Raw genomic sequence first — 11,686 nt, 5'->3', positions numbered from 1 at the left:
ATCAACTTCATACAAAATTAATTATTAATCCGGAAACAATGGAAATATCAACAAATTTTAAGAAATCAAAGGTACGCTGAGGATCAAATGGACCAAATGCACAAAGAGTAGAGGTTGTTTTCGAAATCGTAGAGAATTTAATGTTTTTACATTGCCTACTATAAATTGATAAAAAAATCTTGTTTTTTCAAATATAATTTTGATCAGCATTATAAGTATTAAAAGTTGATTTTAAAATTACGATAACACGTTTAAATATGAATTTCATCTCCAAATATAGTACCCATGTCATTTGATATCTTATACATATTACATCAAATTTTTGGAAAATTGTTGGATTCGTTTTTAATCGTTTTTAATAAAAATAGTTTTTTGTAGGTACATATACAAATTTTCAAAAACTTTTCCAAAAAAAAGTACATTGTTCTGAAGAAGTTATTAATCCAGATAAATAATTTAAAAAAAATCAAGGAAGTCCATCAGTTCATTTTGAAAAAAATTGATTGATATTTTTCCTAACTTTTAAATTAAAGTTACTAAAGTGTTTTCGTACAAAAAATTTCGTTGAAACCGGTTAAATATTTTACGAGGTAAATATTATTATTCAGAAATCAAGAAAACTATTTTATGGCAAGTACCTTTAATTGCAGTTGAAAAAATATTTTTTCATAAAAAAAAAAAAAATAAAAGTTTGTTTGTATGAGTATTAGCCCAGGGAAATTAGTAATTTAAATCGCATTTTTCGCGGGACAAAATTTTTTTCATGGAATGTGTTCGGGTGGTTGTCCTTATCATAAAAGTCAATTTGTTGGGATGATTGGAGGTTGGGAACAGCCGCCATCTTGGAAAAGAGATTGGTATCGTTTTTATTGAATAGCTCCATTGTTATTCATTTTAACAAAAAATGACAAAGGTAAGACTTATTAACAATAAAATTATCTAAGAAATGATATACAAAACAATTCCGTGAGTTGATTAAATAAAATTTTATAGTTGGTCAAAGTGCGGGTTTGTATCGCAAGGTTGGGACAAAATGACATTTTTTCATATATCTGACGAACTTTTGATTTGTTTGGATAATTCTTCATGAATGAATTGTTGTAGTTATAATTACCTATAAAATGAGCCCACAATCGTTATTGTCACCATCGTATTGTAGAAGTAATCTAACTCGGAATCTCTCCATGTACTAGTCAAAAGTAAGAAAAAAGCTGTTTTTTTGCTAGTAGGCCGAGAAAATTTTGGGAGTAGAGGTATAACCAAAATATAAGTACGCAGTTTTGCAGCCATACGCGTGTTAATGTCGATTTCGAAGGTCTGACAACTCTAATTTTGTGCTTTATACGGTTTTTGGGGGGTTAAATAACGTAAGTTTTCCAGTTAATGTGAATGGGTTAAATGTATACTATTTGAAATTATAAATATACAAGCTGATGCTCTATTATTTTTCCTAAATCTGAACACCCCAATCTTGAGGATGTGACCAATAGAACTATATATAAGCCGTTTATACGATTATGTTTTAGAAGCTTTTTTTTGTTTAGATTTTTGTTTGTTTATTTGAATTGAAAAGCCTGATATGGTTAGTTAAAAAAGCTTATATCGTGAGTTCTATTAACCCCATAGCCGAGATTGAGGTGTCCAGATTTAGGAAAAATAATAGAGCATCAGCTTGTATATTTATAATTTCAAATAGTATACATTTAGCCCATTCACATTAACTGGAAAACTTACGTTATTTAACCCCCCAAAAACCGTATAAAGCACAAAATTAGAGTTGTCAGACCTTCGAAATCGACATTAACACGCGTATGGCTGCAAAACTGCGTACTTATATTTTGGTTATACCTCTACTCCCAAAATTTTCTCGGCCTACTAGCAAAAAAACAGCTTTTTTCTTACTTTTGACTAGTACATGGAGAGATTCCGAGTTAGATTACTTCTACAATACGATGGTGACAATAACGATTGTGGGCTCATTTTATAGGTAATTATAAATACAACAATTTATTCATGAAGAATTATCCAAACAAATCAAAAGTTCGTCAGATATATGAAAAATGTCATTTTGTCCCAACCTTGCGATACAAACCCGCACTTTGACCAACTATAAAATTTTATTTAATCAACTCACGGAATTGTTTTGTATATCATTTCTTAGATAATTTTATTGTTAATAAGTCTTACCTTTGTCATTTTTTGTTAAAATGAATAACAATGGAGCTATTTAATAAAAACGATACCAATCTCTTTTCCAAGATGGCGGCTGTTCCCAACCTCCAATTATGCCAACAAATTGACTTTTATGATAAGGACAACCACCCGAACACATTTCATGAAAAAAATTTTGTCCCGCGAAAAATGCGATTTCATGCCCATATTTTGACTAATTTCCCTGAGCTATATAACAAGTTTATCTTTCTGTCTTTTGTATTGAAACTCATACATTTTTTACGTATAATTACAAAAGTAAGACTTTAATTTCGGCAGCAGATTATTTTTTTAAATTAAAACCGTTTGAGCCATTTTTGAGAAAAAAAAAACTTTTCCATTTTGGTCATATGTCAAGTAACGCTAATTTTGGTACTAGGAAATTAATTTCAATTTCCCTCAAAACTCTTAGTACTAAGTACTAAGTTTGAAGCAACTAGTTTACTAGTTTCAGTAAAAATAAAACAAATTCTTTGAGGACAATAGGATTAAATTTTTGTCTTTAATGAGAGTTAAACAAATATAAATCAGCAATACGAAAATGGGTTGTACTTCAATAATTCCTAGCGTGTATTTTGTAAAAAAAATTATTGAGATTGTTAAATTAAAAGCCCGAACCCTACCGTAGCTACTTTTGTATTATTGCTTTCAACCGTGAGATATTTATAATTCTATGAAGAGTTTTTATCTCATAAGATAAAATGTTAAATATCTAAAAGCAATGTTAAATACTATTTTATCTATCTATTGAAATTGGTTTGAACATTTACTTCTTCCGAAAAGTGTATCATGAATAGTTTTGGTTTATGTTTGTAATAGGTATTTTTAGATTTTTTTGTGTTTTTTTTTTTTTTTTTTAACTGGGGATAAATTATATTAGAATTATTTCACACAGTTTTGTTTGTAAGCAAATCAAATATTTTCATTTGATAGGTTTTGAACTTAATATGAACATTCAAATCAATAAGCATAGTGTTCATAATCTAACTTGGGGGTGGGGCATCCCACTAATAAACTTCTTTCAGATTTAAAAAAAATCAGCCTTCTGTATTTCGTTCCACGAATAAGTCTACCTTTTTGTTTAAAAAAATACCTAAAATATGTTTTATAATGAAATTTAATTTTTTATATAAACGGAAGATTTTAAGCGTAACTGGAGTTTTAAGTATGGTTAAAAAAATGATGTAGGTATTGTTTGTTTTTCCATAGATTTCATGTCTAACCAACATAGAACTTTTTTCTTAACTTTTTTCTAATGAAATGTTCTATTTCATTTTTCAATGCCTTTTCAATCATTTTTAGTGACTTTTGTATCGTCCTTCATAAGATTGTAACAATATTTAAATAAAGTAAATATTTTATAGATAAATCAGCCATTTACAAGTCTGACATCGATTTTCTCAAAACATTCTAGTGTTGTCACAATTCTCCTCAACGAGTTTTTAAAAAGTTATTTTTATTGAATATTTTCCATGAAAAAAACTCGCCGATTGAATTGTCTTTAATTTTTTAACCTCAACCAAGGTTTAATGTAAACAAAACATAAACTACTATCAAATTCTCTTTAATTAAAAAAAGGAATAATTTCAAAACCATAATCCATCAAAACAATTAAAAATGTATTGCTTCAATATAATAAAAAAAACTTTAAGGTATAATCGGGTCGTAATTGTTTTTTAATCCCGTTTAAATTGACATTACATAGATAAGAGTAAAATGTCAATTAAATACTTCTTTGTGAAGACATTGATTCCGCTTTTGTGTATTATCTTAAAGAAATCAATAAACAAATAAAAAAAATTATTATCAAGCAATAAATCACTTAGTAAAATCTTGATTGATATCATTATTTGATAGTGATTTAATATTGTTTTCAATTTATGATGAGTGATTATGATTGTTACAAGCTCCGACTTTAAAGCTACTCTGATTCATCTAGCATTTGTTTACAATCATTGAATAGATTACAAAAAAAAAACCGTATTTAAATAAAAACCTAATGGTAGTAACCGACAATATCATTGTCAATGTTTGCAAATTGTAAATTCAAGACTTCGAATAAAATAATTTTAGAAAATTCTAAGCTTTCAAATTTCCTCCATCATTTCAAAGTGATTTTCATAATTTACCTTTCTTTAATCTTTTCTTCGATTTTTCTGATATTGTGTATTTAATTTTATTTTTAAAACACACGCTGATGCAATAACTCAACTCCATTATACATACAGATAACAGTCTGAAGAGCTTTAACCATTTAACTCTATCTGTAGGGTAGGATGGTATAAGAGTGCGCGGTTGATAAGAGTGCGCAAAGCGATTTTCTACGGTTTGAAAGGGAATATAAGACTGAATGCACTTATTTTGGAAAGATCTAAGTGAGTTTGATCTGCTGTCAAAATTTCATGTAAATGTGTTTGTAAACAGAGGTGCTAGTTCAGTTTAAGTTTTTTAGCACTTTTTTTTCCAATTTTGCTTGCCAAACAAATTAAATTTTCCGCTTAACAATAAAAAATAACAATAAACAAAGTATGGGACATTGAAAAGTCGACAAAAAGAAACATTTAAGGAACACGTAAGATTTTATTACCAATCATTGTGCAATACATATATATTCTTCGATTACATGTCTGGACGTGTAAGAGTGCATACCATGATGATGTATAAGAGTGCGCGGGTTAAAAAAGCAGCAAATGCTTTCCAAGGCTTAAAAATAACTGGCATTTGTTCATATACCAGCAAACAGCAGCTAGAAAAAGCAATTCCAACCAAAAAGAAACCAAATACAAGTTTTACAAAAACAAGCGAATGAAAGTAACTAGGAAATATTGAAATTTTCTCGGAACCAATAATCGAAGACTAAATTGATTGTTCCTCATGCAAGAAGTGATGGGTTGAAAAATACTCTGTTTATTTAAAGATAGGCAGTTTTGTTTGCGACTTTAGTGCGAAATTACACCTGTACGCAGCTGCGCACTCTTACAAACTAAGCCGCGCACTCTTACACAATAGTGTGTATAAGAGTGCGCAAATGACCTAATGTGGTATTTTGTTTATAACTATTGAATTAATACATTTTTGTTACCAGTTTTAAGTTTTTTTTGTTGCTTTGATTATAAACTAAAAACTATATACAAAAAAAGTAGTTAAATTCTTTTTGTTATTGTTTTATTTGGTGTTTTGTCTAAAATGCGCACTCTTATACCACCTTACCCTATACTGTCAAATATGATAAGAAAGTTTGTTTTGTTAAATCAAAATTAGTTTTTAGAAATCAACCTTCGGTCAACAAGATTGGAAAATACCTCTTACCACAGAATACACATTTAAAGTGTGGATACCAAAATATATTCCAAATAGGAAGTTCTATCTTACCAAGAATTTTTGGCTATCGCAACATACAAACTTTTTGAGGGCTTTCTTATTTTATACGTGACTGATTGTACAGACGATTGATTAAATACAATAGCTTAGAATCTTGTGTGACTTTGTACATTACTACTTTACTATCATTCAGCATCTCACTCACATCCTGTTGATTTTTTAAACTTCTTCTGATTTTCGAAAAGTTATCGACGTTTTCATGATTTTTCTTTGACACTTGGTTTAAACGTGTACAACACGTACATTTCCCCAGCCCGGAAATATCGCAAAATTAAAAAAAAGTACGTTAGGCAAAAGTTTTGTACAGTTTTGTACAACCAAAGCTGAGTTTTGTACAAGCTTACAACCAAAAATAAAGCTTAATGAAAGTACCAGACTGTGGTAAAGTCCAGACATTTTTCAAATTATCTCACCAAAGTCAAGGGGTTAAGTGGGCGTAAAAGAGGGGTGGGTGTCAAAAATCGTATTTTTCTGTGGAAAGTAGACCTCCTATCGAAAAAAGTTAAACGCAAAATTAGTAGATAATTTTTTAATCAAAAAATTTGTGAAAAATTTGGGACGCTACATTTTAAATAAATAACTTTCATTTAAGACTGTGCAGAAGAACTGCATTTTTATTTCAGAAAATATTGGGAAAAATTGAAAAAAAAAACATTTTTTAAGATCGATTTTTCCGTAAATGGCATAGTATTGGCCAGCCAGATCTTATACTTTTCTAATGGAACTCGAATCAAGTATCAGAACTGCTCTAACGTTTTTTTGACACCCACCCCACTTTTTCGCCCACCCACCCCCTTTGCTTAAATTAGTTTGTGGGCAATTTATTTTGCACCTTTCATAGCCATAACTTTTTATATAACATTGTACAAAACTTGGCTTTGGATGTACAAAACTTTACAAAACTTTAAGATTAAATGGGGAAACGTTTCCCTAGCCTGGTATTTTCACTTACATAGCTATAACTTTCGCTGAAGGCTTGTACAAAACTTTTGGCATATTTTCTTAAATTTTGTGATAGGTCCTTGATGCGATAGGTACTTTCACTGAGCTATTTATTTGGTTGTCAAAGTCAAATATATTAACATTTTTTTTTTTTTTTATTTTGCGATAGGTCCGGTGTGGGGAAATATACGTGTGTACAACTATACATATTTTTAATACAATTGCCAGTATTTGTCACCAAGTAGTGTGAGCCTCTTTTGAAAACATTAAAATTAGGACTGTGCTCCAGGCAGACAAAGTTCAAAGTAAAAGAGTTTCAGGATTTTCTATTTAGAAGAACATTAGACCCCAGAAACATGGTGTCAGATCTTTCGAAGCTCATCAGTTATCATAAAAGTAGAAGAAGAACAGTGTTTCAGAATTTTCAACAAACGGACTCAGCAACAAAAAAAAAAGGAATACATATTCCTCTTTCACTTTACGATTCAAATTGAAAACTTCGATGCGCCTGTCAACTAAGAAAAAATAGGGCGTTTCTTCAAACTTTTTGTACAAGTCGCTTCGTACTTTCTAGGGTCAATCCGGCGAACCCCAAAGACGAATAAGCAAAAGAAAGGCATTTATGATCATTGATCCTCTTGTTGAGAAGATATCATTATAGCGACGGAAACTGAATTTTTCCTGGAGAGCAGTTATAAAAATGAACTTTCGTTTATTTTATGCAGTGTACCAGCAACAGAACTAAAATACACTGCTCTATTTTTAAGCTTTTATGTTATCTATAAGGTTTTTTTTTTATTTTAATTATTATCATTCATTCATTTATCATCTCTTATTTTAAGATCTGTAAAACGAAATCTTAAAACATGTGTACCTACTCGTACATTCGAATACTATCTATCATGTTCAAGACTTTTACTTTGATATTTCATTATTAATGTGTGTTTAGCATTTTATTCCGTCTGATTGCTACGTCACTCAAGTTTAGTGGTTAAGAAAGAAAGATAATATGCAAGATATCTTATCAATGAACATCTCGGATTTTCGTAAAATAAGTTAATTAGCTTTATAGAACTTATAATTCAAATCACTTCTGCACCCTCTAATCCACAAGTTTAATAATAGCTTTTCTTAGACATCAATGTCGTTTATATTTTAGTATTAGTTTGGGTTCAGCTTGTACAGGTGGTTCTTAAAAAAAAAAAGATAGTAAGAGAGGACATTTTTCAACTGTTTTGTTATATTAATTTTCGATGTTTTGCGAAGAAAAAAATTTAATTGATCTTGGAATCGTTTCATTTATCAAATATTTTGAAATAATTTTAAGTGAAAATATTAATTATTATATATAATTCTGTGAGAACTAATAAAATTTTGTGTAGCGCTAAAATAATCCCAAATTCGTAATCAGCCAATATGATTTCTACTTTTGTACAAATAAAGTTCATCAACTTAAATTGCTTAAATGTGCAACTACGAGTAGTAGCTAAGACTTAAGACGCTAAGGAAGTATTTGTGTTGTAAGAAACTATTGGGTAAAAAGAATTGTGGGGAAGTTACTGAAACAAAATAAAACAATAAACAATAAATTTTTATAATTTCACCAAATAGTTAAAATATTGCGAAGAATATCTCTATTATCACAAAATCGAAATTGCTTTTTTTAAGTATGAATTTCTTTATTACTTCAGACAAAAAAAAAAAAAAAAAATAATAAAAAAAGAAGATAATAATATGATGTGTTTTGTAGTACAAAACAATTATCATTAGGTTAATACTGAATATATAGCGAGCTCAATGGTTGGTTTTATTAAACGTTGGGCAAAGGAATTTGATGATCCATATTTGTTACTCTATCTTTTTACTGCTACGTACGACCCCATCTTGAGTACACCTCACAAGTATGGAGTCCTTTTTATGAAGTTCATAAAAACCGAATCGAATCAATTCAGCACAATTTTATACGCTTCGCTGTAAAAGGTCTTTCTGGACCGATCCTTTCAACTTGCCAACAACGCATACAACTTCTTCAGATGCAAACTTTAGCACAGAGACGTGTTAATAATAATGATTTAATCTTTCCTCGTCAGCTTATTAATTTTGGAATTGACGCTCCTAATCTTGTTTACCCCTTTGGTGCCCACGGGAGAATCCATTTTGAGGTGTGGAAATAATAATTCGAGCGATTTTTTATTTCTACACCTCAAAATGGATTCTCCCGTGGGCAAAATTTTTTTCCACTTCGCTTTTGGGTTGTGCAAATTAAAGAGATTCGAATCTGAGAAATTTTTTTCCGCTTCGAGTTTATCGAGTTATAACACAAGCATTATCTTTGGAACAAACATTAAACTGGCAAAATATTGTCTTTGAAGTTTGTGTTCTATTTTTTTTCTTTGGCAAACTGAAGTAAGACAAATTTTATATAAAACTTGAAGTTGATATAAAAATCATAATAGTATTATTTCGCTTTAATAAACAGAAGCGAGCCACATTTGTTTTTTTTTTTCTGAAAATAAATTGACGTGAAAGAGAAAAAAAGCCAAATGTTGAAAAATGGCTTTATTTGTCTTTTGAAAGAAAGAAAGACTTCCTTATTTCAATTGGGCGTATATCATGGCACCAAAAAATAATTTTATGGATAACTTAGTACCTACATATATGAACATTTATAGTAAAAATATGTATATAAAATAGTTTTTACTTTATTCGGGACTTATGTCCCATTTTCGCCTAAAAAATTCAGGACTTCTGTCTCAGTAGGGTGAGACAAAATTCCCGAATGGAATTCGGGACTTATGACAGAGTAAAGTGGGACATTAGTTCCGAAAAAAAAAAAATTCGGGACTTGTGTCCTGGGGACTTATGTCCCTGCGCCTCTGTCAAACACAAATAAATGAGAGGGGATGATGTGAGAAGCGAATTTTTTGTTTGTTTTCATATTTGAAATTATTTAATGCATATTTTTCTTTCAATTTGCTAAGAAATCAATTTGAAAGAATTATTTCAGTACCAAATTAATTATTTCTTGTTTATTTATTCATAAAATTGATCTCGAAAAATTTGTTTTGACAGATCAACAAAATGTAACATTAGTCGTTCCTAAATAAAAGTTGAAATTTTCTAACAAAATCTAACGAAAACAACAGCAACGATTTAATTTGACACAACAACCAAAGTTAACTTTGTTTAATAAAAGAACAGACCACTTGTAACCCAACACAGAGAAAAATATGACCCGCTAAAAACTAACAGATTGCCATATTGTTTTACCGTCCATACATTTCATAAGGAAATCTTATTAAAATCAACGATTAAAGGTTTGGCCACATCGGAGGGTATGCGGTAGCGGTACGGGTAGAGGTAACGGTACTTGTATGAAAAAAATTCCAAACTGACATATCAACGTTCAGATGTTGAATTTTTTTCATACAAATATCGTTACCGCTACCCGTTCCGCTACCGCATACCCTCCGGTGTGGCCAAGCCTTAATAAGGTTTTTTTTAAGGAGATTTCTTATTATTTTTATAGAGAAAATCTTTTTAAAATTTGACTGAAAAGTTGATTTTTTTTTGCAACTTAGCACTAGAACAAAAATCGCGATCAGTATTTTCATGGCAGCTTGGTTCAGGTGGTAAGGTGGGCGACTAATGATTTGAAGTCTCCAGTTCGATTCCCGGCCTGGTCGTCGTTTTTTTTTTTTTTTCTTTTCAAAACCCTACAAGTGCAGATTTTAAAACATTAAGGAAAACCGAAATGGTAACGGAGTTACGAATAACAGAGTTACGCGCGACAGAGTTACGGCCGTCAAAGTTACGCGAAACCGAAGTTACGAAAAACTAGAGTTACGAATTCTAAAGTTATGTTAAGCTATGACATGTGATTTTTGAGTTGGCAACAATTGCGAGGAAATACAAACAAGAGATTAACATTTTTCTCATTGGTCAGAACTAAATGAGTTAAGCGAAAATGGGTGTTATTTAATCTTGCAAAATTTTGATTGGATAGGTATAGATATGCATTATATGGTTTTGTTTTTGTGAGAAGATCGCAAAAACGTTGAAATAGAAAAAAAAACATAAGTATACTTATGTAAGTTTGGGGGACATAATTGAAATTAACTTCTTATTTGTCCAACTAATATTGCACCTACGTATTTTTTTTTTCTATTAATTAATATAATTATTATAGCGTATTTTGTAATACCCACTTTGTATATCTAAACCTATCCAATCAAAATTTTACAAGATTTAATAACACCCATTTTCGCTTAACTCATTTAGTTCTGACCAATGAGAAAAATGTTAATCTCTTGTTTGTATTTGTATTTCCTCGCAACTGTTGCCAACCCAAAAATCACATGTCATAGCTTAAAGGGCCCAACCCATAGAATCCGTTGCGTCCGTTCCGTCGAAGTTTTCAACTGACAGCTCAATAAAATACACACGTTCTTATGGGAAGCGACCCATAAGCGACGGATCGGACGGAGACGGACGGATTCGACGGAAGAAGTTGCCCAACTTTCTACTTTTTCATCCGTCGTATGCTTTGACATTGGTTGTCAACAATAGATCTGTTCAATTTTCTGTTTTAGAGTGCACACCGGGGAATTTCAGAACTAAGAACTGTGTTCTTTTCTTTTCCGATTTTATGAATTGTGAACTTTAATTGTTTATTTGTGAAGAAAATGTAATAAAAGTAACATTTAATGATATATCTAATAAATTATATCAATTAAATACTAAAATTCTGTTGTAGAGTTCAATTTTACTATGCCAAAGTCATATCTACAAATGATAATCTGTTATTAAAAATTGTTTTTAACTGAAGAGCAAGTACCTACATGAAATCTAGTCACGCATTTTATTTCATTAAAAAAAAGAACAACAATACTAGTTAAAAATTTCTTGCATCAGAACTTCCTTAGTGCACATTCAGCGATAAAATATCGAACACACCTTTGAATTTGAAGTGAGCTGTCAAAAAGCAATCCGTCGTACGACGTATTCTATGGGTCACCCCTTTCTGTCCCAAACTTCAACTTCAACGGATGGATTGACGGAACGGACGCAACAGATTCTATGGGTTGGGGCCTTAACATAACTTTAGAATTCGTAACTCTAGTTTTTCGTGGACATTAATTCAAATTTGTAT

General features: G+C 30.5%; 1 protein-coding gene across 1 annotated transcript in view; it reads left to right on the top strand.

Annotated features, from left to right (window-relative positions):
* The window catches only part of LOC129917873 (sodium-dependent nutrient amino acid transporter 1-like), a 268,552-nt gene that overhangs the window by 252,263 nt on the left and 4,603 nt on the right, over window positions 1-11,686 (top strand). The gene's annotated exons all lie outside the window — the stretch shown is intronic.

Source organism: Episyrphus balteatus, chromosome 4 (assembly GCF_945859705.1).
Source record: "Episyrphus balteatus chromosome 4, idEpiBalt1.1, whole genome shotgun sequence".
NCBI classification, from domain to species: domain Eukaryota; kingdom Metazoa; phylum Arthropoda; class Insecta; order Diptera; family Syrphidae; genus Episyrphus; species Episyrphus balteatus.
This window is presented reverse-complemented; position numbering and strand designations above follow the sequence as displayed.